The sequence below is a fragment of the Pan paniscus genome, chromosome 3 (assembly GCF_029289425.2).
Source record: "Pan paniscus chromosome 3, NHGRI_mPanPan1-v2.0_pri, whole genome shotgun sequence".
Taxonomy (NCBI): domain Eukaryota; kingdom Metazoa; phylum Chordata; class Mammalia; order Primates; family Hominidae; genus Pan; species Pan paniscus.
The window spans coordinates 71,217,581-71,245,501 of NC_073252.2; the positions used below are offsets into that span (position 1 = coordinate 71,217,581).

The 27,921-nt window shown below is 33.0% G+C and overlaps 1 long non-coding RNA gene across 1 annotated transcript; it reads left to right on the forward strand.

Moving 5' to 3' along the window:
• The first annotated feature begins 14,226 nt into the window (after positions 1 to 14,226).
• LOC130541490 (uncharacterized) lies at positions 14,227 to 26,029 on the forward strand. The gene is made up of 3 exons (XR_008955545.1): positions 14,227 to 14,281; positions 21,289 to 21,350; positions 25,720 to 26,029. It is a non-coding gene; the product is annotated as an uncharacterized LOC130541490 (long non-coding RNA).
• Positions 26,030 to 27,921: the final 1,892 nt, after the last annotated feature.

The following is a 27,921-nucleotide window of genomic DNA, read 5'->3' on the forward strand; positions in this document are numbered from 1 at the left end:
CAAATGGTTTAAAATACTTTTGTTTGCATAACTACTGTTAATTCACAATTACGATGGATCTGGACAGGTCAAAAACCCTGAATGACAAATTGAATAGCTCATTGTAGTCACCTTCACTTTATCTGCCAATCCTCTATGAAAGAGTCTAGAAACATCATTATCTAATGATATATGCAGTATTCAAAAGTTGGTAATATTCAGTAATTAAAATGCCCAAATCAATCTGTTATTTACTATGGTAATATGCAATGTATGAAATTATTAAGAAACCTTGTTTTTGATGATATATCCATCTTTCCACATTCCTCATCCCCCACTCACACACAGAAAGCCACATTGAGATTCAAAACAGCAAAAAGTCAAATACGAAGGTAATTTTCAGTTCTGTGACCTACCTATGTTTACTAGAAGTACCATTTCCTGTGTACATTTAATATATTATTAACTCCCTTCTTACTGGTTTCAAAGGAGAAAATAAATCTTCAAGTTTATAAAATTATTCTATAAAACATTATATTGATTATATAATTATAAGTTAATATAACTTTGATTTTCTCTTGAAGTTTGATTGGAAAAATAATACACTATTTAAAACTATGTAAGAACAAAATGTTTTTCCTTCTACTGCTATGATTTCCAAACATTATTTTATTTTTTCTTTTGTAAGATAAATTCATTTGACTATCTTTTTGGCAGTTCCAATTTTAATCTAAATGAAAAAAATAAGACAATTGAAATAGATTATTGTTATTGAAACATGGCATGGAAGAAGTGGCAGTTAGAAAAAATTACACTAATACTAATAGTTATTTTCTGGGTATGAAGGTATTATTTTTCCTATACTTGCTGAAATGCTGAAAATAGATTCAATAATTTCATACGTCTGACTTTTTAATGAGTTGGAAAATGGAAAAATCAATCTAAAATTTTACTTTAATTTTTAATAATTTTATTTAACAATGAAATACAAAAATGGTTCACTGTTTATTTAACAATACAATATAAAAATAAAATATAAAAATGTTCTAAATAACAAACTTCTGATAACCACAGCCACCTGATAAAAGTTCAAAAAAAATTTATTTGAAAAGCCACGATGATGTCAGGATGCCGTTATGCCATAATGTAGATATTAGAAGTCATTTGCCCATATTCCCCTTCCTCCTCTCTTTTGGCATATGATGAGCTCCCCAACTCCTTCAAGTTAATCCCTATCAGTTGAGCCAATGAAGTATGAGGGAAAAAGTAACTTGTCATTTTTAGGTAGAAGTCTTTGAGAGAAAGCACGTGATAATACACTCTTACTCCTGCCACAGAGACATCAGTTCCTGATTAAACTTGAACAGAGACGGTCATGACACCTCACCAACTCACAATTATCATGTATCAAAGAAAGAAATAATGCATTGCTTTTAGTCATTGAGATTTGTGATTGATACAAAGTCCAAAATATCAATCATGTAGCCCAATGGGGTGTAAATTTAGGTTATATACCTAACAAATGTAACTTTGCCAGAATTTCCTTTCTTTGAGCCCTTGGTGGACGTGTGAATTCCTTGTCACGCTCTCAGTCTAAACCTATATATAACCATGAATCTCCTCATCAACTTTCAAGATTGCTGTCATCAATGTTAGCTTACCACATCAAATAAATTTAGTCTGGACCTGATATTTTCTTTAAAGCTCAATTTAATTAGATGTTATACAAAGTGAAATTTTGATTATATTTGTTTCAATTTTCATCACATTAAAAAATATAGATTGGAAGCTGGAAAAATGAAACTGATAGTTGGCAGCAGAAGAAAGGAACCATATCAAATTAGACACAGTATTTTATAAATATTACTTTGTGAAAGAAAACCTAAACTTTAAGATACTACAGTGTAATAATTAATGTTCATTAGTGTGATTCTGCTTCTTAAAGTAAAACTTCTCTTCACATAGAATCATAGCCACAAATTGTTAAATACGTACTTTATGCAAGGTGTTTAGCAGACATTGTTTCTATTGTTCTCAACAACTCTGCTAGGTAAGTGTAACTAAACTTCATATATATGTGTGTGTTGGCGGGGGTGTATTTAAATAAATACATTTTTCCCCCAGCCCTAACTCCTTTCTGAGGTATGGCATTTCACCATTAGTTTCCAAGGACTCTGGTCTAAAATCAGCCAAGATAATAGGAAAGATTCTTCGATATCACAGAAGAATTGAAGACTCTTTAAGGAGTCTTTATAATGCAACCCTTTACAAATAATAATAGAAATTTGAAATAATATGTATTGCTTCAGTGCAATAAAAATAAACAGCCAGGAGTTGTTTTACTGTGGGGCTAAACCAAAAGAGATTTTCCTGCATCTTTTGCTGCTGTACTCCAGGTTTCTTGAAGAAAACATTAGATTAAATCTGTTGTCTGAAAACTTGAACCAGAAGCCAAGATGAAGAAAAGGATTCCTGGGGGAAGAAAAGAACAGGTCCCAAAACCCAGGAGTTCAGGTCAGTGAGAGAAGAAGAGAAGAACACCACAGGCAACCCAGTGGCCCCCCATTGGAGGTGTGCCCAGCATGACAGTCTAGTTGAAGGGAAAAGTACAAGTGTCCTGAAATGCTGGTATGGAAACACAAACTCAGAAAAATCTAATTTTAGATCTTCAATTTTTGTTTTATTATAACACATGTCTCTCTACACTTGATATATCTTATTATATTTAATTTAAGAAAAATTATATTAATTTACTCATTTCAACTGGTTTATACATAGCCAGACTTCAGCCACAAAAAAAAGTGTCTTAACAAGAATTTTTATAGTAAATATTCTAAAATATTTTCCCATGAAAATGCATATTATTGACAATTAAATGCAGTTTTAGTAGCAGGACACAGTATGATTCCATCAAGAAAGCCCTCGTCCTGGGCCCAGGTTTTACAAATTCCAATGTGACTTACTATAAAATCCTTTATGGAACTTCTGGCACTTCTGTCCCTTGACATCTGTCTCAACACTGACACTTGTAGCCCCCATCCTAGACATTCACTTTCGTGATTAGCAAGGTTCAAGCCTCAGGGAAAGGCTTGTTTTCTTCAACTTCCCTAGGACTAAAAGCAACAGAATGAGTGAAAGTCTGAGTGCAGTGGCACTGCCGGTGCTGGAGATAGCATTGCTTTGAAGCGTAGGGAGGACTTAAGCAGCACAAGCACTTATTTATAGAAAATTCTTTATCATATCATTTTTTTTCAGATATGTGTTAGTGCAATGGACTTTTGCACAGGAAAGAATCTTTTGTCAGTGGTGCTGTGTCCATTTTCTTGCTTCTTTTTTTTGTTCCACTTTGTCCTAAGAGAGGTGATCATGAATTCACACCACACTGATATTAGATGAACATAGCAGCTAAGAAACATTTTCTAATGAATAATTAATATTTCTTTGAAGTTTTTATAATAGAAGGCTAGATATAACATATAGAATGCACTACATTTTTTTTTAGTTCATGAAGTACCATTTAGTGGCAGATTAACCCAATAATTTTAATTTCTAAAAATAATATATTTTCATTAATTTTTTTATTATGTAAATTAGAATTTTCTGATTTTTAAAGTTTTATTTAATGTTTTGATATTAATCATAATTTGTATAAATTTGGATATCTTAGAAATTTTTAACATTTTAGAAAAGAAATAAGTTGCTTTAGAAATGTATGAAAAATGATTTTACTATTTAATTTTGCACTGCCTTAGTGATACGTGGATATTTAAATTTTATGTACTCTGAATACAATTTTTTTTATTTTTTACTTTATTTAGATTGTTATTCAGAGCTAGTGTAAGTTAGAATAAGATAAGGAATGAAAGATAGAAATTTAGTTTATTTTTAAAAACTGCAAAGCTAAAAAAGGAAACTTTGAAACACAGTATGCTTACATTTTAAAATCTGGAGACAAAGTGAGCAGATTTCTCTCCAACATCACTCACATAAAATTTGCAATCAAGATATTATAAATCCTTGATTTAATGAAGATTTAATTATGGATCAAAACAAAGAAAATTAGTAAGAAAATTATTCTCATCAAATTCACAACTTAAACAGGTCAGATGTAATTTCTGTAACTTCAAATTATAAAAGATTTAATTGTTAATTATGAAATGTTACTTGTATACAAATCAGCAGTCATGAAATTGTAGGTTTGAAAAAATGCTAATGTAAACTCCAAACCATTAACAGAATTTATCAAAGACAGAGTGGTACCCTTATAAATTATAATTGTAACTTTATTTTAAAATACAGTTTCTTTTATATTTATATTTTGTGTTACTAGAAGCAATATACGTATACAGAAACAATAGAAAAATTGGCTTTACTTAAAATAATTTTGAAATTGATACTAGAATAAATGAACACATGGAATAAACATGAAAATTTTAATACAATCACTTTCTAGGCTGAAACCAAAATGATATTATTAATTTATCAGTCCATATACTAAGATAAAAGTCAACCATAAGAATTTAAACATAATATTATTCACTTTAATTAGATGATATCAGGGTAAAAACCTGTTGAACAGCAAATATTTATTTTGTAGATTGTTGAACTATTAAAAGAAAATATGAAAATAAGGTTTTAAAATGTATAAGTTTTGACTCAAGTGAAGAACTGAAACAAGAACGCTTAATTTTTGAAATTAATACAAAAGTTTTTGAGAGTAAACTTATAAAAATGTTACTACTGTGGTTGTTCTAGGAAAAATAGAAAGAAAACAAAACAAAACAATAAGCATCAAAGTTTGCTAAAAAATCTAGAGTACTTTTTTGTACTTCATCTATACTTAGTAATAAAATTGTTTACTATTTAGAGACTGCAAATTTTAATTTCAACTTGCATCTTTGTATTTAAAAGTGAGACAACTTGAAAAAACATGCATTGAATCTGACATAATAATCATTCTTGGAAACATTATGGTAGTCCTATCTAAATTCTGTTCAAGCAATTAGGCTTCATTTAGACTAGATATAAGATGCACGAGACAAGTTGAGAGGGAAGATCCCATTCAAATCCCACAGAAAATCCTCAAAGAGCTAACCCTAATTGTGGTATTTCGCCAAAACATGAAATTAATTTAACATTTTCTCTGTTGTAGTTGTTTGGTATCAACACTTACTTTCTACTCACACTGTTTATTAGAAAATTTGTGAATAAATAAAGTTATTATTTAACTTTAAATGATTAAAACATAATTTTAAAACATTTAAAGACATTTCCCTTAATTAAAAAACTCTGAGCATAACATATATGCAACAAAAGTGATAATTTACAAGAACACTAAAACAATCTGCATGACTATGAAGAGGAAGATTCCTGTAAAAATAATCACAAAATTACTCTGCAATAGTTTTATTCTAGAAATTAGTTTTCGCTGTAAAAATTTGGCAATAAAAATGTTAAGAGTATAATTGAAGAACCAGTAGAGATAGATAGATAGATAGATGATAGATAGATAGACTAGATAGATAGATAGATAGATAGATAGATAGATAGATAGATAGATAGATTTTTTATAAGACGGTGAGATTTATGATCTATGTGATAGTCACATATAATTACATTGAAACATTTTGTAATGATACCAACAACCATCTATGTCAACACAATGTGATTATTTATTCTAATATGTTCTTTAACAGGATAAAACTGTAAATTAGTGCATAATTTTGCTGTTCAAACTATTTTTGAGATAGACAGTTTACTCTTATGACATTGCAATGTCCACAAATATGAAACTATCATGTCACAAAGCAGCCTAATTTCTGAATCAGTCTCCTGACTGACTTTCTCTACACTATTGAGTTCAGTCCTAAATTCTCTGTTTCTTTCTCTGTCTCTCTGTCTCTCTCTCTCTTTCATTTTTTCTCTCTCTATATATACCTACGTCTGTGCATATATAGATATGTATTTATATATTCACATATAAAATATGTATTACATAAAATATGTAAATATATTTGATAAAATATGTATTTATATACGGACATAAGTATAAATACATATTTCTTAAACTCTTTTTGAGACACAAAAATTCAGTCAAGGTGATATTCTTCTTTATTTAATTACTCTAATAATCTGCTTTGCCTATTAAGCCAACTTTTATGATGGTGTTTTGAGATGTTCACAGCATTATTGTCTGTGATTTTTTTAAAAATGTAATTTATGCAACTACATTGCAATATGTTAACATTGATTATAAAATCCATGCTTTACTTCCATGAATTAAGGAATGCTTTAGAAATTTTAAAAGAATTCTAATTGCTATTGCCTCCACAAAGCAAAATTTGTAAAAATTAAAACTAATAAAAAGCTTCAAGACTAAACAATGAGTATAAAAACATTATTAGCAATTTTGATAAACCGAAACCAAGGAAAGTGCATTTTATAAGATAAATATGGAATATTTCCTTACATATGTATCTTTAGTATTCGTCCAAACATTACTGAAGTATTAATAGAACCCTCACGACATGTGCAATGATAACCTTCAGTAATCTTTGTTATTCTGCCAACTTTCAATGATAGAAAATCATGAAGTTTTTTTTTTTTTCAAATTGTAATTATCGAGTTAACTCTCGGGCAAATAATATAATGTATTTTATTTAATAGTTTGGGAGCCTCCATTTTTACTTTTTCCCTGTTCTCCTCCAAAGAAAAAAAAAAATAGTGGTAGCCCTTTCAGTGATAAACAAGCCAATTTTCCATAATCAGAAAAATTTTGCTTACCTGAAACATCATATGCCCCAGTAATGGCAAATTATGGAAGTGCTTTTGAGTTTTCTCTGCATTGATGCTGTTCCTTTTAAGTAGCTATCATCTATCTGGGTGAAGCATGGCAGATTTGACAAAGTAATTATGAATAATTTTCAGTCAGCTTCAGACATTAGAGATGGTGCTAGGGCAGATGAGTGTGTGGATGTAATCACATGGGCACACTGGGAGAACAATGATTATATCAGAAATTTCAGTGTTTAATTTTGAAAATGTGTGACTTTGCATATTTGACTATATTGACATGGATTTTCAAAATAAATAATGACTTATTCCCGTCCATTAGGTAATATCTTCTACCTGAAAAATAATAGAGGCTATCAGAAACTACCACTACACATTTTCATTTTATAAACTATTTCTGAGAATCAGAACATAGCTAACTTTTGTTCATTAAAAAGTCTCCAAACACATTTTCTTTCTCTTCCTCTTTTTTTTTTTGAGATGGAGTCTTGCCCTGTCGCCCAGGCTGTAGGGCAGTGGCGCGATCTCGGCTCACTGCAAGCTCCGCCTCCTGGGTTCACGCCATTCTCCCGCCTCAGCCTCCCGAGTAGCTGGGACTACAGGCACCCGCCACCACGCCTGGCTAATTTTTTGTAATTTTAGTAAAGACAGGGTTTCACCATGTTAGCCAGGATGGTCTCTATCTCCTGACCTCGTGATCCGCCTGCCTCGGCCTCCCAAAGTGCTGGGATTACAGGCATGAGCCACCGCGCCTGGCCTCTCTTCCTCATTTTTTTAATTGAAATTTTTATATAAATTACATGACCAACAATAGGGACTTAATCAATGAATTTTTATTCTTAAATAAACATGATAGGTACTTCTTTAAGATCAGCAGGTTTATATCAAATTACTTCATAACAAGTCAATTAATTCAGGTATAAAGAGGAATAGTTTGTTCATAATTAATCCTGGCAGGAACACTAAGAAACCAAGTTATTTAAAATCAGATATTCCATGAAAGATGTATTGATTTTGTTTTTCCAATGTTGTAAAAGCAACTAAAAATTTCTAAGCCCAATATTTTATTGTCCATATTTTGGAAGTAATGCCTCTAATTATTCAACTGAGAACGTATATATAAGGTGCAACAGGCACAGATCTATTCCACACAAGAGGAAGGTAAGTCTGTATGCCCATATGACCTACACAACGCCTTGGAAAGAGCAGGGTATAAATAAATATATATTAAATTAATGAACATAATTCACCTTTGTGTGGTTGTTTGGATAATCTTTAGTTTCAGCAAGAGTTAGTGAAGTTTTTAAACTGTTATAAGATCTTGTTTTGAAAGCAAAATATACTGCATTTAACCAACATTTTAGAATAAAAACAATGCCAAAAAGCAGTTTTTCAGAAGTCCCACCATATGCTGTTCTTCAGTTCCTGTTCCAAATCTAGATGAGACAAGTGAAATTTAGGAAAGACTTGCTAAAAGGAAGATGAGTTAGTTATCTATCACTGTATATCCGATTACTCCAAAACTTAGCTGAAAACAACACTGTTTTTGAGGGTTTGGAATTTGGCAGTGGCTTAGCTGGGTGGTTCTGTCTCAGATACTCTAATGAGGTTGTTGTCAAGATGTTGGCTGCTACTGAAGTCATCTGAACACTTATTTGGGGATAAAAGAGTCTCTTCCAAGATGGGTCGTTGCCAGAAGTCCCCAGTTCCTTGCCATGTGGCTGTCTTCATAGGAATGCTTGAGTGCTCTATGATGTGACAGCTGCTTTTCCTCAGAGCAAATCATCCAAAATAAAAGAAACATTGAGAAAGTCACAAGGCCTTTTATATTTGGGTCTCAGAGGCCACATACCAACACTTCTGCCATAGTCTATTGATCATACAGACCAAACCTAATACAAGTGAAAGAGGACTACACAATGTTGTGCATACCAAAAGCAGGGGATCTTTGGGAGTTATCCTGGAACTGGGCTACTGCAATATTCAATATGCAACACCTCCTTCTGTAGATTTTATCAATTCTATTCTGCGATCAAAATGAATAATGAAAATTGTACATACTTGGCCCATATTAGTTTACTTGGAGGTATCTTCATTATTATCTATGACTGTGAATATCATTTATATTTGGTTTTTGACATTTCTCTAAGGTTTTAAGAATTAATAGAACTGTAAAATTCATTGTCACATTGTTGAGGACACTTTATTTTATCATCTTTCTTATAAATATTTACAACTGAGAAACTTGTGCAATTTAGTACTGAAAAGTTTTTGTTTCTCTGAAGACTTTCTGAAGAACACTAGATAATTGATCATGTTTACCTCACTTGTTATTTTCTTGCCTTCTGGAAGTTTAGAGACAAATGCAAACTTCAGTCTCATTTATTAGGTTGACAATTATACTTTGAATGCCTATGTGACTTTCTTCATTTCTTCATTTTCGGGTCATCTAAATATCTATATTGTTTTTACAGTGTATTTTCAACAAGGTTTTGAAATTTAGTTAAACATACTTATGCTTTCAAATGTTCTGTATGAAATTCATTAGAAATTATCTGTTTGTTATGGGAAATTAAGAAAGAATGGCCAACAGTAGAAAGAAGAAAATAATACCACTTCTTGTTCCATTAACTAAAGTGAAAAGCTGTTAAATTATATGATAGAATTACTCCTTTTTTGATGGTAATGCCCAAACAGTTCATCATTATCCATTTGTTGGTGGTGTTTAATTGAAATATCACACAGAGGTTCTGGTTTCGGTGTAGAGAGGAAAGAACTTGGGAATCCTCATTCCCATTCTCACAAGAAGAAGAAGATAGACACACTGAAAAGCAACAACTTTTCTTTAGAGAAGTGAAGTCACAGAGAAAACCATCATCCTGACATCTTGTGAGGCAAATATCTCCAGGAAACCCAAGATCTGGGCCATTCCTTACATTGAGAGAGGCAGCCAGAAGTCATATAAGCCAGTAGGAACATTAAACTACATATTTTAATTAATTACTGGAGGACAAGTGTGGGCTAGAGTGAGAGTAAAAGTCTCTGCGGGGCTACAGTCACAGGGCAGTGGGGCAAGGGGCAGTTTTGCAGGGTTTTTGTTTGGTTTTTGTTTTGTTGTTGTTTGTAGGAATTCTGCCAGGCTTTCCCAAGGATAATAGGGAAAAATATGGAGAAAGCCTGTACTCCCTCCCCGTCATGGTCCTGGCAAGAGGAAGGAAAGTGTAGCCATTGTGAAAACTCAGAATATTTTCTCTCTTATGTAGCAGAAGACTAAATCTGTAGGGTTCGGACATCCCTAGAGGATAGTAGTAGAAACTTCTCTCAATTGTAGGAAAAAACTCTGCTCTTCCCACTTCCAACTTTATCTCATCTAGCGGGGAAAATATTAATATGCAAGAGACAGGGCTTTACTAACACAGGCTAGGGATGTTGGAGCATACCCGCTGCAGTATGGGAAGAGACCAAGGAGCAGGGAAATAAAGCTCAACCTTGAGGAGCCCCAGAACACTTGAAAAGGCCATAATCTCAACATGTGGGCCCATTGTGCGTTAAAGATTGCCACACAATTCAAAGACTAGAGAACAACCCTCCCTCACACCATACTACCACATTAATAAAAATAAAACTCTAGTAATAGTCACAGTGAATTATAGTGAGAAGAGAGTTGTAAGAGACTTCTCCTGAAGTGCAGCTCATAGGGAAGCTCCAAAGAAAATAGTACAAAGGAAAACAAAATAACAAGGGGAGTTTGAAGCCGCTTGTTCTCATTGTTATAAGATCAAACACAACACAACTCACAGCCAGATGAGCATATTTCCTCATACTAAAGTCCTATTAATTTAATTATCTACAACACAACTGACTTCCAATGAAAGAAACACACAAAACATACCAAAAAGTAAAAACCAAACAGTCTGAAGAAACAAAGCAATAAACCAAACCAGGTTCAAATATGACACATACATTGGAATTACCAAGGAGTTTAGAATAAGAAAAAAAGACAACTTTTTATCTGGAGAATGCAAGCCCCTTTAAATTATCCATCCCAGAGGAGCATTGAAATGTGACAGCAGTGATGTCCTACAACCACCTTGAGCTAAGTAATTACCTCTTGAAGCCCCTTGCTACATGGGCTCTAGACTAACTGATACCAAGCAGTCATAAAATGCCATGTGCTAGACACCATAACTCATACCCTATAGTAAAACAGGGTATAGCCAATCACTAATCAATATTACCTCCGTAAGCCAATGAGAATCCCTGTCAAACAACTTTGTATCGGCCCACTCCTGGTTTCTTTTTGCCTTTAAAAACCTGCTTGCAAAAAAGGCTGAAAAGAGCACTCCCCAAAGCAACCTGGAAGTGTGTCGTGGGCAGCTGTCTTCACTTTGGTTGAAGTAAACTCTTTAAAATTATATTTTGTGCCTCAGCCTCTTCCTTTGGGTCAATAAGAATAAATACCATTAATATGTTGAGCCTTTAGTTGAAATGAACAGAAAACATAACAAAACCAGATAGATAATGTCAAAATCCAACGAAAGTGCTAGAAATAAAAAGCGGAGAAATGAAGAATGCCTTCTGCGGGTTCATCAGTAAATTTAGCGTGGATAAGAAAGAATTAATTTAACTTGAATATAAATGAATGGAAATGATTCAAGCTAAAATGCAGACAAAAAAAAATAAAAGAACAGAACAGAACATTCAAGAACTATGGAATAATACCAAACAGTATAACATACACCTAATTACAATATCAAAAAGAGAATAAATAAATCAACAAGGAAAACATAATATTTAAAGAAATAAAGGCCTCTATTTTTTTTCCAAAAATACTAACAAATATCAAAACATAGATCCAAAACGTTCAGAACACCAAGTGGGATAAATATTAAAACAAAACAAAACAAACAACAACAACAACAACAACAACAAAGCCTGCAGCTCATCATATTATAGTCAAACTAAAGAAAATAAAAAAAACAAAGAGAGTGTCTTTCGGGCACCCAAAACAAGGAATGAGGGGACACTTTACCTAGATATAAGAAAGATAAGAAATGTAGTTTTCTTATCAGAAGCTTTGATGGTTAAAATTGAGTGTCAACTTGATTGGATTGAAGGATGCAAAATATTGTTCTTGGGTGTGTCTGTGAGGGTATTGTCAAAGGAGATTAACATTTGAGTCAGTGGACTGGGAGAAGCAGACCTACCCTCAATCTGAGTGGGCATCATCTAATCAGCTGCCAGCATGGCTAGAATAAAAACAGGCAGAGGAATGTGGAAGGACTAGACTGGCTGAGTCTTCTGTCCTCCATCTTTCTTCCATGGTGGCTGCTTACAGACCTCAAGCATCTGACTCCAGGTTCTTCAGCTTTTGGACTCATGGACCTACACCAATGGTTTGCCAGGGGTTCTCGGGCCTTTGGCCACAGACCGAAGCCCGCACTGTTGACTTCCTTACTTTTGAGGTTTTGGAACTTGGACTGGCTTCCTTGCTCCTCCTCAGCTTGCAGATTGCCTATTTTGGAACTTCACCTTGTGATCCTGTGAGTCAATATTCCTTAATAAACTCTTTTACATATGTACATCTATCCTGTTAGTCCTGTCTCTCTAGAGAACCCTGACTAGTATAGAAGCTATGCAAGCAGAAAGACAATAGGGTAAGATCTTTACCGTGCTGAAATGAATAAACTTGCCAAGTCAGAATTCTATATTCAACAAATATTCTTCAGAAGTAAAGAAGAGATAAACATACAAACAAAAATTGAAAAAAGTATTTATTTCATTGTCAGCGGATCTACCCTACAATAAGTATTAATACATATTCTTCAGCCAGAAGAAAACTATTGTAGTTTAGAAAGCTGAATCTACATAGTGAAGAAAAATGTGTCAGAAAGGAATGAATAAAAGAAAAGCATAAAAGCTTATTTTCCTTAGTTTTAATGGCTCTAACACATAACTGATTGTTTAAAGAAATAATTACAATATTGTATTGGATATTTGAAGAAAATGTAAAAGTGTAATAAGTGAAAACTAGTCAAATAGACAGGAGGGAGAAGACAAGAATATTATGTTATAATGTAACTTCAGTACACATGGTGCAGTATTGTATTATTTGTATATGATCCTATATTATTACAAAATGTATATTGTAAATTCTTGAACAATTTACTGGGTTGAATAGTGACTGCCTTAAAATTCATGTCCACCCATTTCATTATCTATGAATGTGACTTTATCTAAAAATAAGATCTTTTCAGATGTAATCAAGTTAAGATTAGGTCATGCTTGATTATGATGGGTCCAAAATTCAATATTACTGGTGACCTTTTAAGAAAAGGAAAATTAAGATACAGATGTACAGGGCAGGAAACCATGTAAAGTTTAAGTTAGAGATTATAGTTATGCAGATACAAGTCAAGGAACATCAAGAATTGCCAGCAACCACCAGAAGCTAAAAGACAAAAGGAAGTGTCCTTATCTAGAGAGTTCTGAGAGTGACCCTGCCAACACCTTGACTTCTAGCCTCCAGAAATGTGAGATAAGAAATTTTTGTTATTATAAGCCATGCAGTCTGTGGTAATTGGTTATGGTAGTCATAGAAAAAATATATAAACAAAAACTTTTAAAAAATTATAAATTATAAATGATAAAAAAACAGAGGGCAGAAAAAGAGAAGAAAATAGAGCAAATGTAAAAAAGAGCAAACAGCAAGATGGTAGATTTTAATTCAACAATATTAGTAATCGCTTTAAATGGGATTGCTCTAAACAGACCAGTTAAAAAATATCATCAGATTTTATACAAAAAGCAAGCCCAAATCTATGCTGTCAAAAAAATAAATTGACTTTAACTATAAAGACTTAGATAAGCTCAAAGAAAAGGAATAAAGGATGATAAACTATGTAAATACTAATTTAAAAAGCTGGAGTAACTATATTAATTTTGGACAAAATAGACTTCAAAACAAGGAAGATAATTAGAGATAAAGTGGGTCATTAATGATAAGTAGGTCAATTCTTCTCTAAGAAAATATAGTAACCCTAAACATGTATCGGGGAACCTGCCCTGATAGTCACGTAGGTTCTTTTCTATTTTCCTTAACCGTCGGCTGACTTGAGAAATAAAGGGACAGAGTACAAAAGAGAGAAATTTTAAAGCTGGGTGTCCACGGGAGACATTAACTGTTATTAATTGGCTATATTATCTTACATTTTGCAACATTTATCTAAACTTTATGTCTTAAAAGAAACCCTGCTTAGTCAAGAGCTATTACGCCATATTTGCCTGCTCTCCAATATTTATAAAAACTATTTTTGAACTTTTCATTTCAATGGAAATAAGACAGGAAGCATTGTAAGTTAGACATATGTATTTACTCTTTTAAAAATATGTTTTTGGGGGCAGAGCAAGATGGTGAAATAGAAGCCTACACTTTTCATCTCCCCTGCTGGAACACCAAATCTTAACTGTCTGCACACAGAAAAGCACTGTCACAGGAACCAAAAATCAGGTGAGCGATCACAGTATCAGGTTTTAACTTTATATCACTGAAAGAGGTATTGAGGAGGGCAGAAGAGAAAGTCTTGAATCACTGATGCCACCCCTCCCCGATCCCCATGGCAGCAGCGGAGTGATGCAGAGAGATAATCTGTGTGCCTTTGGAAGGGACCGTACACCAACTGAGGAAATTTACATTAAACTCTATGCTGCCCTGTCACAGTAAAGAAAAAATCTCTGCCGGGATCAGCCAGCATCCATACATGAAGAGAGCATTTGGAGCAGCCCTTGCCAGAGGGGTATTGCCCTTTTTAGTGGTCAAAACTTGAGTTTCTCAGCAAGCCACACCACCATGAGCTGAAGTGCTGTGGGGTCCTAGGTAAATTTTAAAGGCAGTCTAGGACACAAGGACTGTAATTCCTGGGCCACTCCTAGTGCTAGGCTATGCTTACAGCCAGTAAACTAGGGTGGAACATGACCTAGGGAGACACCAGCTGAGGTGGCTAAGGAAGTGTGTTAGCCATACATCCCCCCAGGCAATGTAACTTGCAGCAACAAAAGTGACTCCTTTCTTCTGCTTAAGGAGATGATAGTGAAGAATAAAGAGGACTTTGTCTTGCATCCTACTTGCCAAAGTAGGATACAGCACTGGGCAGAATCATTAGGCCCCCATTCCAGGCCCTAGCTCCCAGATGACATTTCTAGACACACCCAAAGGGGAACCTGCGAAATTAGAGATTAAAAAGGTGACATTATAACTGATACCACAGAAATTCAAAGGATCATTAGAGTCTACTATGAGCTACCATATGCCAATACATTGGAAAATCTAGAATAAGTGGATAAATTCCTAGAAACACACAACCAATAAAAATTGAACCATAAAGAAAACCAAAACCTGAAGAGATCAGTAACAGGTAACCAGGTCAAAGGTGTAATAGAAAGTCTCCCAGTAAAGAAAAGCCTGGGACCTGATGGCTTCACTGCTGAATTCTACCAAATATTTAATGAAGAACTAATACCAATCCTACTTAAACTGTTAAAAAAAATAAGAGGAGGAAATACTTCCAGATTCATGAGGCCAGTATTACCCTGATATCAAAGCCACAAAAAGATACAAAACAAAATCACACGCTAATATCTGTGATGAATTTTAATGCAAAAATTCTCAACAAAATATTAGCAAATCAAATTCAACAATACATTAAAAATATTATTCATCATGACCAACTGACATTTATCCCAGGAATTCAAGGATGGTTCAACATATGAAAATCAATCAATGGGAAACATATCAACAGAATGAAGAACAAAATCAGTATGATTATTTCAATTGATGTTGGAAAGCCATTTGATAAAAGTCAACATCTTCATGATAAAAATCCTCAAAAAACTGTGGATAGAAGGAACATACCTCAACATAATAAAAGCCATATGTGACAAACTACAGCTAGTATCCTACTGAATCGGGGGAAAACTGAAAGCCTTTTCTCTAAGATCTGGAACATGACAGGATATTCACTGTCACCACTGTCATTCAACATAGTACTAGAAGTCCTTGCTAGAGCAGCCAGACAAGAAAAATAAATAAAGAACATCAAAATTGGAAAGGAAGAAGAATTATTCTTCTTTGCAGAGGATAGGAACTTATATTTGGAAAAACCTAAGTATTCCTCCAAAAAACTATTCAAACTGATAAATAAATTTAGCAAAGTTGCAGTATACAAAATTAGCACACAAAAATTGGTGGCATTTCTATATGTCAACAGTGAACAATGTAAAAAATAAATTTAAAAAGTAATCACATTTACATTAGCCAAAAATTAAATAAACACCTAGGAAATAACCAAATTTCTTAGGCTGGAGTGCAATGGTGTGATCTTGGCTCACTGCAACCTCCACCTCCAGGGTTTAAGCAATTCTTCTGCCTCAGTCTCCAAAGTAGCTGGGATTACAGGTGCACACTACCACGCCTGGCTAATTTTTGTATTTTTAGTAGAGATGGGGTTTCACCATGTTGGCAGACTGGTCTCAAACTCCTGATCTCGTGATCTGCCCACCTTGGCCTCTCAAAATGCCAGAATTACAGGCATGAGCCACTGAACCCAGCCAGAAGTGAGATTTCTACAATGAAAATTATAAAACACTGATGAAAAGAATTGAAGAGGACACAGAAAAATTGAAAGATATTCCATGTTTATGGATTTGAAGTTTCAATGTTGTTAAAATATCCATACTGGCTGGGCACGGTGGCTCACTCCTGTAATTCCAGCACTTTGGGAAGCTGAGGTGAGTGGATCACCTGAGGTCAGGAGTTCAAGACCAGCCAGGCCAACATGGTGAAACCCCTTCTCTACAAAAATACAAAACTTAGCCAGGTATAATAATAGATACCTGTAATCCCAGTTACTCAGGAGGCTGAGGTAGGAGAATCACTTGAATCCAGGAGGCGGAGGTTGCAGTGAGCCGCTATTGTGCCATTGCACTCCAGCCTGGGTGACAGAGAGAGACTCTGTCTCAAAAAAAAAAAAAAAAAAAAAAAGTTCATACTATCCAAAGCTATCTACAAATTCTACAAATTCAATGCAATCTCTATCAAAATACCAATGACATTCTTCACAGAAATAGAAAAAATAATCCTAAAATTTATACAGAACTGTAAAAGACCCAGGATAGCCAAAGCTACACTAAGCAAAAAGGACAGCACTGGAGGAATCACATTACCTGACTTCAAATTTTACTACAGAGCTATAGAAATCAAAACAGTATGATATTGGCATAAAAACAAACACATAGATAAATGGAACAGAATAGAGAACCCAGAAACATATCTACACACCTAGAGTGAACTCATTTTTGACAAGGACATACATTGGGGAAAAGACAGTCTCTTCAATAAATGGTGCTGGGAAACTGGATATTCATATGCAAAAGAATGAAACTAGACTCCTATATCTTGCCATATACAAAAAATAAACCACGATCAATTAAAGACTTAAATCTAAGACCTCAGGCTATGAGATACTACAAGAAACATTGGGGGAAATCTCTTAAGATATTGGTCTGGGCAAAAATTTCTTGAGCAACACTAAAATGGAAAAATGGTATCACATGAAGTTAAAAAGCTTCTGCACAGCAAAGGAAACAATCAACAAAGTGAACAGACAACCCACAGAATGGAGAAAATATTTGCAAACTACCCTTCTGACAAGGGATTCATAACAAGAATATGTAACTAGCTCAAATGACTCTCTGGAAAAAAAATCTAATAATCCAATTAAAAATGGGCAAAAGATTTGAATAAACATGTCTCAAAAGAAGATATACAAATGGAAAACAGGCACATGAAAAGGTCCTCAACATAATAGATCATCAGAGAAATGTGAATCAAAACTACAATGAGATATTACCTCACCCCAGTTAAACTGGCTTTTATCCAAAAGTCAAGCAATAACAAATACTGGAGAAAATAACTCTTATACACTGTTGGTGGGAAAGTAAATTAGTGCAACCACTATGAAAAATAGCTTGGAGTTTCCTCAAAAACTAAAAATAGAGCCACTATACTATCCAGCAATCCCACAGCTGGGTATATACCCAAAAGAAGGGAAGTGAAAAATCAAAGCAATATCTGCACTCTCGTGTTTGTTGCAGCATTGTACACAATAGACAAGATTTGGAAACAACCTAAGTGACCATCAACAGATGAATGGATAAAGAAAATATGGGATTTATACACAACGAAGTACTATTCAGCCCTAAGAAAGAATGAGATTCTGTCATTTGCAAAACAACATGGATGGAACTGGCGGTCATAATGTTAAGTAAAATAAGCCAGTCACAGAAAGACAAACATCACATGTTCTCACTTATTTGTGAGATCCAAAAATCAAAACAATTGAAGATAAGAGAATAGAAGAATAGTTACCAAAAAAGCTGGAAAGTGCAGAGGTAGGGTGTGGAAGAGGTGGGCTGGTTAATGGGTACAAAAGAAAGTCTTAGAAAGAATAAATAGGAAATAATATTTAATAGCACAATGGGGGGATTATAGTCAATAATAATTTAGTTGTACATTTTTAAATAACTAAAATAATATAATTGTATTATTTCTAACAGAAATGAGACATTCTTTTAGGGATGGATACCTAATTTTCCACTATGTGATTATTATGCATTTCATGCCTGTATCAAATGAGGTACAAATATGTCATGTACCTCAAAAATATAGATGCCTGCTATGTGCCCAAAAATTAAAAATAAAAAAATTTAGAAAAATAAAGATAAAAATACAGTTTCTTATTCAATATCATTTTCACACCAGTAGGTTTACAGATATGTATATATTATAGATATGGTAAACTACTATTATAATCCATATCAAATATTTTCCTTTTTAATTCTTTGATCACTTGGTTTTTATAAATCAGTACCATAAATTGATCATTTTTACCAATATGCAAACTCTTCTAATAAAATCTTCACATTTTAGCTTGGCACAGAGATACATGGAATAAAGACCTCATATCCCAACCTTCACTGTGGCCAAGCAGAACCATCTGCTGTGTGGAATATAAGTAAAAATGTTATACACATGTATTCTTAAACGAAGAAGTTACACATGTATTTATATATTTCTCTTTCTAATAATGGAATGTGGACATTATGTTTGGAACTTAGAAAGGCATCTGAAAACATGAGGCACAATTCTTACATGTCAAATACTAAAGCAGTCACAGAAAGATGCCTGAATTTTGTGATCATAGAGCTACCATATAAGTATTTGACCTTTGATAGCTCTGTTTTAGACTATGTTAACACAGAGAGAAATAAACTTCTATAATTTTAGGATTATAGTCGCTAAGAGAAGAACATGATTACAGGTAGTAAATATTTGTTAGGAAGGCATTTACCAGATAATTACATACTTTTTATATTTATATATACATGTATCATATATTTATATAAAGTAAATGGTTATACTTAAAGACATATATTTTTATATTTTATGTTTATGTATTTATGTATATATATAATCACATGCACACACACATATAGAATAGGTGAGCCTTTAAACTTCATTACCATAAACTCATTACTAAAATTTATAGACTCAATCTTAATATCTCCCTAAAGCACATCCATGAGTACCAGAAAAAAAAAAAATACCAAACTTGTCTTTTTAGGAGAAATAAAGGTATAGTTGAAGTAGTGATCAAGAGAAAAAATATATTACTGTAAAACAAACAATTTATATAATGCAGGATAGACTGTGATTATGTATTTAACTTAATTGGTCTGATGACATACATGTGTAACTGACTGGATATCACCAAGCCCAAAAATGAAATACTTAAATCAAATTTTGTTTCTGAATAAACCTCCAGCATTATGAGAAACACCAAGTAAAACTAAATAAAAATTAACTGAATAAAATCGATATGTAGTTAATAAAATCATACTATATAGACCATATAGTGCAAATAAGTCATTAACCATATCCAGTATATATTCATTCAAACACCACATACTGAGTATATGTGTGGAATAAAATTTTTAAAGCCATTATTTTGGATCTCAAGTTCATAGTCTAAGAAATAGAATGATACACTAAAGTGTAGATTAAGAATAAAATATTTCTGTTTTTACTTTTTAATTCTACATTAAGAAAGTTATCTTGCTATTCTTGCTCTTCTCTGAAATGTGTGGTAATATTTCCTATAATCTCTGTATAAACTTGGTCACATAGAGCTGTAGTTACTGTTTGTGAATATATTGGGTGAAGAAATTCAAAATTACAATGAGTATTGAATGTTTTTCACTCATCTCCACCTCAACCTCATATCTATCTTATTAATTTCTGTGATATTGCATAAACCACCCGTTTGCTTTTCAGTATAAAAATCCTGCATTAAAATAAAAATTCTGATGATAGCCAGGCACGGTGGCTCATGCCTGTAATCCCAGCTATTTATGAGGCTGAGGTGTAAGGATCGCTTGAGGCCAGTAATTTGAGGCTGCAGTGAGTTATGATTGTACCACTGCACTCCACCCTGGATGACAGAGAGAGACCCAGTCTCTAAACAGCAACAACAAAATGATGATGTTTCTAACTATGTATCTACCTGCATAGTACATATCTATACATATCTATATTTGCATTTATTCCTAAATTTATGTTCCATATGTAATGTGGGCCAAAATTACACTCCATATAAAGACTAGAAGTCAACTGCATTATTATGAATTGGTATGCATACTTTCCAATACATTTTTTAATGAAACATGAAGAAAGTACATAAATAATTACTATCATTAGTAAAGAAGCTCATGGGAAGAAGATTGTATAATCTCTTCCAGAATTTTATATTTGAAGACAAAGTAGATGGTAATACTATGCAACATTCTAGAGAGAATGGCTCAAATAATACTTTTTAGTGTATATATTATATAATGATTGCATAGTATATAATGTTATTTTGAGATATATAAACATCAGTATTCATATATGTGTAAGTTATGAGCAGTCATCATATTTAATAGAAAAGAAAACAAAATTTTTGATTTGTGTGTATGTGCCCCGGAAAAATATATATGGAAGCAATGTACAGATTTCTGCCTATATAGCTATCATGTATAAATCATAGTTTCACACCAAGTGTGCTGGGGGTGCAGGAATAACCACATTTTTATAATTTGAAATTTCCTCTAGTAACCTTAATTATCCAAATCAATTGGGAGTTGATTCTATGTGAATAGCTCCAGAGCAGGAGTCACTTTCATGAGGTCTCAGAGGAACCATCATTTATGTGTAATCAAGTATGTTTTGTACAACAATGGCAAAACATTTTAGAGCAGCTAATCTACGGTAATAAATATGATGAATTCCCAACTTCAATTTAATTTTCCTCTTTGGAAATATGAGGATAATCGTAATACCAATCTCAAATAGTTTTTTTGTTCATTTATTCATTTATATTTTATTTTTTTATTAGTCACACATTCTTTTCTCAAATTGAGCAGTGACAAGCAGTGTTAAGATGTTTTGGGTACTTCAGTCAACAAGCTGCCATCTTCAACATGGGGTGAGTGTTCCACTGGGTGTATGTAATAATTTTCCAAGAGACATTCATTGCTTTTGAGATATCCACTTCCAATGCTCCTCTCTGTTAACGCTAGTTCTCCTAAGAAAACATTGGTGATTGTGTCCTTTACATCTGACTGTCACAAATTTCCTTCTCTCAGATTCTAAAAGGAAGATATGCCTCTAACACATTCCCTAATTTTGATTTTACCCAGGATGCAAAACAATCAGGAGTGCCAAAAATGTAACACTTTGAAATATTGGTGTCAGTAGTGAGAAAGTGAATGACTTTAATGAGTGAGTAACAAATCACTTTATAAAGCAGGAGGTTTCTAACTCTTTCCTTTCAAGAAAATTGAAGGAAAAATAATCAAATTTTCAGCTAAAAATCACAAAATAATTTTTGATGATAGAACAGTGTTATTTTTGGTATATAACTCAGATGGCGACAAAAATAATTGACTTGCATTGCTGTACCCATATGAATTTTTTAAAAATAAAGTAAAATAACAGTGAAACCTTTATAATCTAGTTTGATACATGAACTAATTGAAAAAAAACTCATCAAATTAAAACTATATTCCAAATTAACAAGTACATTCACATTATTTTTATTAACTATATAATAATGATAAATTATATATTAATAATTAATATAATATTAACTCAATCCAAAAAGAGTAAATGTTAACATAGAGAGGCTTAGAATAAGAAAAAATGTATTTGTTGGAGAAAATGTACAAATGGAAGCACACAATTTATTACATTAGAATAAAATTCTAAGTCAACAAGTATGGAAAAAATAGCTCAAAAAGATTATAATCACTAATTATAATTACACCTATAAAATATGTTAAACAACAAATATAATTATTTTATTTAAAAATATTAACATTTTAAATTGAATAGAAATTACACCCTTTGTCATTAATTGAATATACAATACAAATGTTAAACCTCAACTTGTAAGTATGAAGAAGGTGTTAAGGTGTTTTTACAAAATTATTTTAATAGTGGCAGTACAATCAGTAGTTCTGAAACAACTAAATAACACGACTGTCTTTTAAAGAGGTTACCTATGATGGGAAATGAGAATATAAGCTAAAACTGAGAGTCCAGCCTGGCGCGGTGGCTCACGCTTGTAATCCCAGCACTTTGGGATGCCGAAGCGGGCAGATCATGAGGTCAGGTCAGGAGATCGAGACCATCCTGGCTAACACCATGAAACCTTGTCTCTATTAAAAACACAAAAAATTAGCTGGGCGTGGTGGCGGGCGCCTGTAGTCCCAGCAACTCGGGAGGCTGAGGCAGGAGAATGGCATGAATCGGGGAGGTGAAACTTGCAGTGAACAGAGATCACTCCACTGCACTCCAGCCTGGCCGACAGTGCGAGACTCCGTCTCAAAAAAAAACCAAAAAAAACTAAGAGTTGATGTGGCTATAATTTTGCCTAGTACAGTGTAAGCAAACAATGTACTTCCTCTCTATTACTTACAATGAAAAATAATTAAAATTTAAGAAATGTTTAATTTCTGGATAATAGAGAATAATTTTTATAGCCATTTATGTATATATTTAGAAACAGAGTCTTGCTCTGTCACCAAGTCTGGAGTGCAGTGGCACCATGATAAGCTCACTACAGCCTCTAACTTCTGGGCTTAAGCAATTCTCCCACTTCAGCTTCCCTAGTAAATGAGACTAGGTCTCACTATGTTGCCCAAGCTGGTTGCAAACTCCTGGCCTCAATTAATCCTCTTGCCTCAGCCTCCCAAAGTACTGGGATTATAAGCATGAGCCGCCATTCCTGGCTTGATCCCATTAGATGAGTTTGATGTATTTTTTAAAATTTTTCAAACAGTTATTTAAGTATTGAGAAAAGATTATGTTAACAAATTTCAAAATTAGTACTTTATGTGGTATATTTGTAAGGTTTCTTAAGAGAAACAGAATCAATAGGGTGTATATAAATATGTAAAGAGATTTGTTCTAAGGAATGGAGTCACACAATCATGAAGTCTTGGCAAATGCAAAATCTGATGGGAGAAGGAGACTGGCAGGCTGGAGAATAAAGATAGAGTTGCACTCCAAGTCTACAGACCCATATACAGACCCATAGCAAACCAGGAAAAGCCAGTGTTGCAGGTGAAGTCCAAAAGTAGTCTGCTAGTGGTATTCCATACTCTCCCTCAGGGTAGGTCAGACTCCAACTGAATGAATGATACCTACCCATGTTATGGAAGGCAATTTGCTTAACTCAGAGTCCCCTGATTTAAATGTAAATATTATCCAAAAACACCCTCACATAAACATACAGAATAACCATATATGTAGGCACCATAGCCCAGCCAAATTGACACACAAAATTAGCCAGCGCACCTGACTATATTAAATTAGTCTCAGAACAATGGTATAAAATGGATAAAATAATTTAGGTTACAGAAATAGGGACACCAAATCCACAAAGCTTAAAAGGACTGTCTACTGCCTTGATTATTTCCAGGTTGTGTTTAATTTTTTTTTATTTTAGAAAATTAAGACACTCGATTTTTAAGGGCTAATTTTTCTAAAGATAGATATCATTTTCAAGAACTTACACTAAAAGTATCCTGAATTACTTATAAAAGCCAGTCACAATCATACCCTCTTCATTAGTATTAAGTATTATATTATGATTCCTGTTCTTGGGCAATTTAAAGTTCTTATGCCCTGAATGAGTCATATGTGCTCTCTTGGTATTGAATTTAACAAATTGAGGTTCTCTGTTTCATTTCAAATAAGTTACTTTATTTTTTTCTTTTGTAATAAAAGGTCACAGCATTTTGTAATTTAGAAAGATAAGATGATATTAAAAGTTCAGTGAAGGTCAAAATGACATAAATTAGGGATAAAAATTAAGACACAGATGTTTTTCCAATTCTCCAGAAAATCCAATCCCAAACAGTGATAATCAAATGTAACTATTCTATTTATGTTACAAGTTGGCTAAGGCATTTTATGCAATATTTAAAATACTCTAATAAAGTAAATGAAAGTGGAATGCCTTATCATAAAGGAAATAATGAGACTGGATAAGAAATGCTAGCATATTTTTGAATATCATAAAATATGGGCACATTCTCTCTTGTTGGCTAAAAATAATGACTTATTGGTTTACATGAATACATTTTCTTTTCAAAGATAAAGATATTCTAGTTTCATTCAAATCCTCATTTAGGATATATGCCACACTCATACTTTATAACTCAATACATATTGTTCAATTGAATGTATTATACATAAAGTAAGAATGTCAAATTATGGTTATTGTACTGATGAAGAGCGAAGCCTTATTGCATTTAGCAACACGAAGATAAGAGACTTGTAAGTGCTTGGAAACAATCTGATAGAGAATACAATATATGAGTTTTAAAGTGAGACCAACATGAGTAAAGACATGGTTTCTATGCATTGCTGTGATGGAAAATGTATTCAACTCTCCCAGCATCACTTTCCTTGTGTGATTTTTTTTTAATTCCTTCATCACTTCATCCAATGTTTAGCATGCACCTTCCACATATTAGGAAAACAGCTGTATTCTGGAAGTATAGGAGAAAACAGTTGGATAAATTTTTTGCCTTCAGGAAGCCTATTGAGAGACATAGATATAAAAACACAAATAGAATAAATTTCGTTATAGAGATATTCACACATTCATTCATTCAACACATACTTAATGAGCACCTATGATGTGGTACAGACATTTATTTTTTATGCTGGTGATACTGTGATGAAATAATGTAAAAATCCAAACTCATATAGCTTTTTGCTAAGTAAAGGACACAGAAAATAAATATTCTAGGAAGATACACATATTCAGGCAAATTAAGCAGAATATAACCTTTCAATCTAATATTTAACTTTCCAAAGCAGAAATTACTGGATAGAAATAAAAACAGAGACACATTATTTATTTAAAAAAATACTATATGTTAATTATGTATGTATTACATACACATTATATAATTTATGTATCATAAGTGTGTGTGTATGTGTGTATGTGTGTGTGTGTGTATGTATACATATTTGGAAAACAGTAAAACAGAAAAAGGAGAGAGTAAAATGATAACGTGTGAGGGAAGACCTCTGTAGTATAGTAGCCCTTGATCTATGGCAGGAATGAAGCAAGGGAGGGAGCCATGTACATATATATTTACAGAAAAGTAATCTGGCATTTAGAATTCTCAATGCAAAGTTCTTGCAGGAGTGCATCTGAGTACACTAAAAACAACAAAGAAGTTAGTATGGCTCAAGTAAGAGAGAGGGAGTGATAGGTGATAATCATTTTAAACAGGGCAACCTGATTACCCAGCTATTTTCCTCTTCTTTTCTAGGCATACAGAGCAGTTTTCAAGCCTCTATAGAAGTCATCTTACAGCGAGTCTGAGCCAGTGGAATGCAGTTATAGTGATATGTGTGCTCCCAAGGTAGCCCTCAATGCTCCTACTCGGAAATACTCATATGTTGCTTCTGACTTGAAGCAGAGGAACTCACAACCTAAGAAGCCACAGGCTTGAAGATGGCAGAGCACAAGATGGCAGAAGTTTGGAATGAATTACTACTTGAAAGAGAAGCTCTTATTTACCAAGAAATATATTTTGGAATTTGCATGAGTAAGAAATAAATCCAATTATGCTAACATTATCATTGAAATTAGAGATGTTTCTGTTAGAGTAGCTATTGTTACCATAGCTAATATAGATGAAGATTATATTGATTTACCAACAGCCAGATTGAATAGGAAATTTAGGCCAGTGTAAATCTTCACCTTTCCACCCTTTTTCAGGTATCCCTGATCTCCCTATTTTGCTCTAAACAACCTTTAATCAACAGTGCCTTCGAGGTTCTGACATTTATATTTTTTAGTGTTTGTTTTTCTTATCTGCTTCCCCTGACCAATGTATATTCCACAAATATAGAAATCTTTGTCTGTTTTGTTCACCGATTTATCTCAATCACCTAAATCAGTTCTTTGTATAGAAAAATTGCTCAATAACACTGATAAAAAATTGGCTGACTCTAACTTATTCCAAAGAAAAATGATGCTATTAACTTTACTAAAATTAAATATTTCTTTACCAAACCAAACCAAAATATGCAAAACAAAAACAAGAATCATGCTATCTTATGCAAACTGCTTAAATTCAATACTTTATATGAATATACTAAAACCTTAATGAAAGTAGGAAGAAAACCTATAAAATGTATTCATGTATTTTTTATTAGGTGGTTTTACTTTTTAGATCAGTGTCGCCGTACTATCTAAGCACAGAAATTGGCAGTAATGGTCCACATCATTATGTCTTAAAAATTATACTATGCTTATCTACCACTTTTCTTCCTTAAAAAGAAAAGAAAAAAATCTTGCATTGTTGAAGAAAATCACTATTTTAAAAAGAATTGTTAATATCTGTGTTCAAAGGGAAAATTATATCCCAGTACTACTGCAATTTATATTTATTCCAGAATCACTAGAATCTGTACATTTCTAAAGAATTTTAAATGTTAAGTCTATTACATTGAAAAGAGATTTTGAGTAAAACCATGACAAAAAATGTAGTTTCTAAGTAATTTCCTTTAGTTGAAGAGAGGTATATTCTATGAAAGAGGACAAGGACAAGGAGGAATTTACTGTTTGTAGTTATAATACCATTTCCTACAGAGTGATTCAAGCAGATGGAATAATTTCAGACATAGGAAATGTTTTCTTAATAATACCTCTAAAATATATGCACTTCCAACATTTACAAATGCCAGTATTTCCACTTTTCTGTCTTTTATTTGTACAATTTCATCCTTACCATTCCAGAAGTAAGGACAGATTACTATTTCATTGAGGAAATGACCAAATGGAGGCCAAGATACTAAAGATTATAATTTAATTTGCACTGTTTATTTAACACAAGTGTAGAACCTAGATATTTTGGTTTCCAGTATGGTGTCCTTTCTATTTTTTCATGTGCCCACCTTCTCTGCTGGAAAAGGTGAAGAAATATAATGTGAAATGTGTAAGCAAAATATATATTTATGGTAGCACTCACATTGAGAGAAAGAAAGAAAAAGGACAGGAAGGGGAGGGGAGGGGAGGGGAGGGGAGGGGAGGGAAGGGAAGGGAAGGGAAGGGAAGGGAAGGGAGAAAATGAGAAAGTTTGAAAGAAATACTGTTAGGATGGAAAATAATAAAAGGAAATCTAGTCAGTATTAAATAATGAAATACTAGTAAAACAAATGTGTCAGATCAAATGATTTCCTGACTTTTTAGAAACAAATAATTTTTTTATTTTTAATATCATCTACTCATGATCTCTGAAAATCAAACTTAAGATATACAAACCTGGAATACAATAATTAGTCATAATTTTAAAATAGAAATTAAAAAGTTTATGAATGGCTGGGATAAATTTTACAATACCTGTTTTGAAAGGAATTAACTGATTTTCTTTGACATATAAAAAAAATCTGAATCTCTTCCTGCATGTACCCCAAGGAAGCCTGAGAAACATCTGATAGGTAACAAAAGTGAAGGAAAAATATGT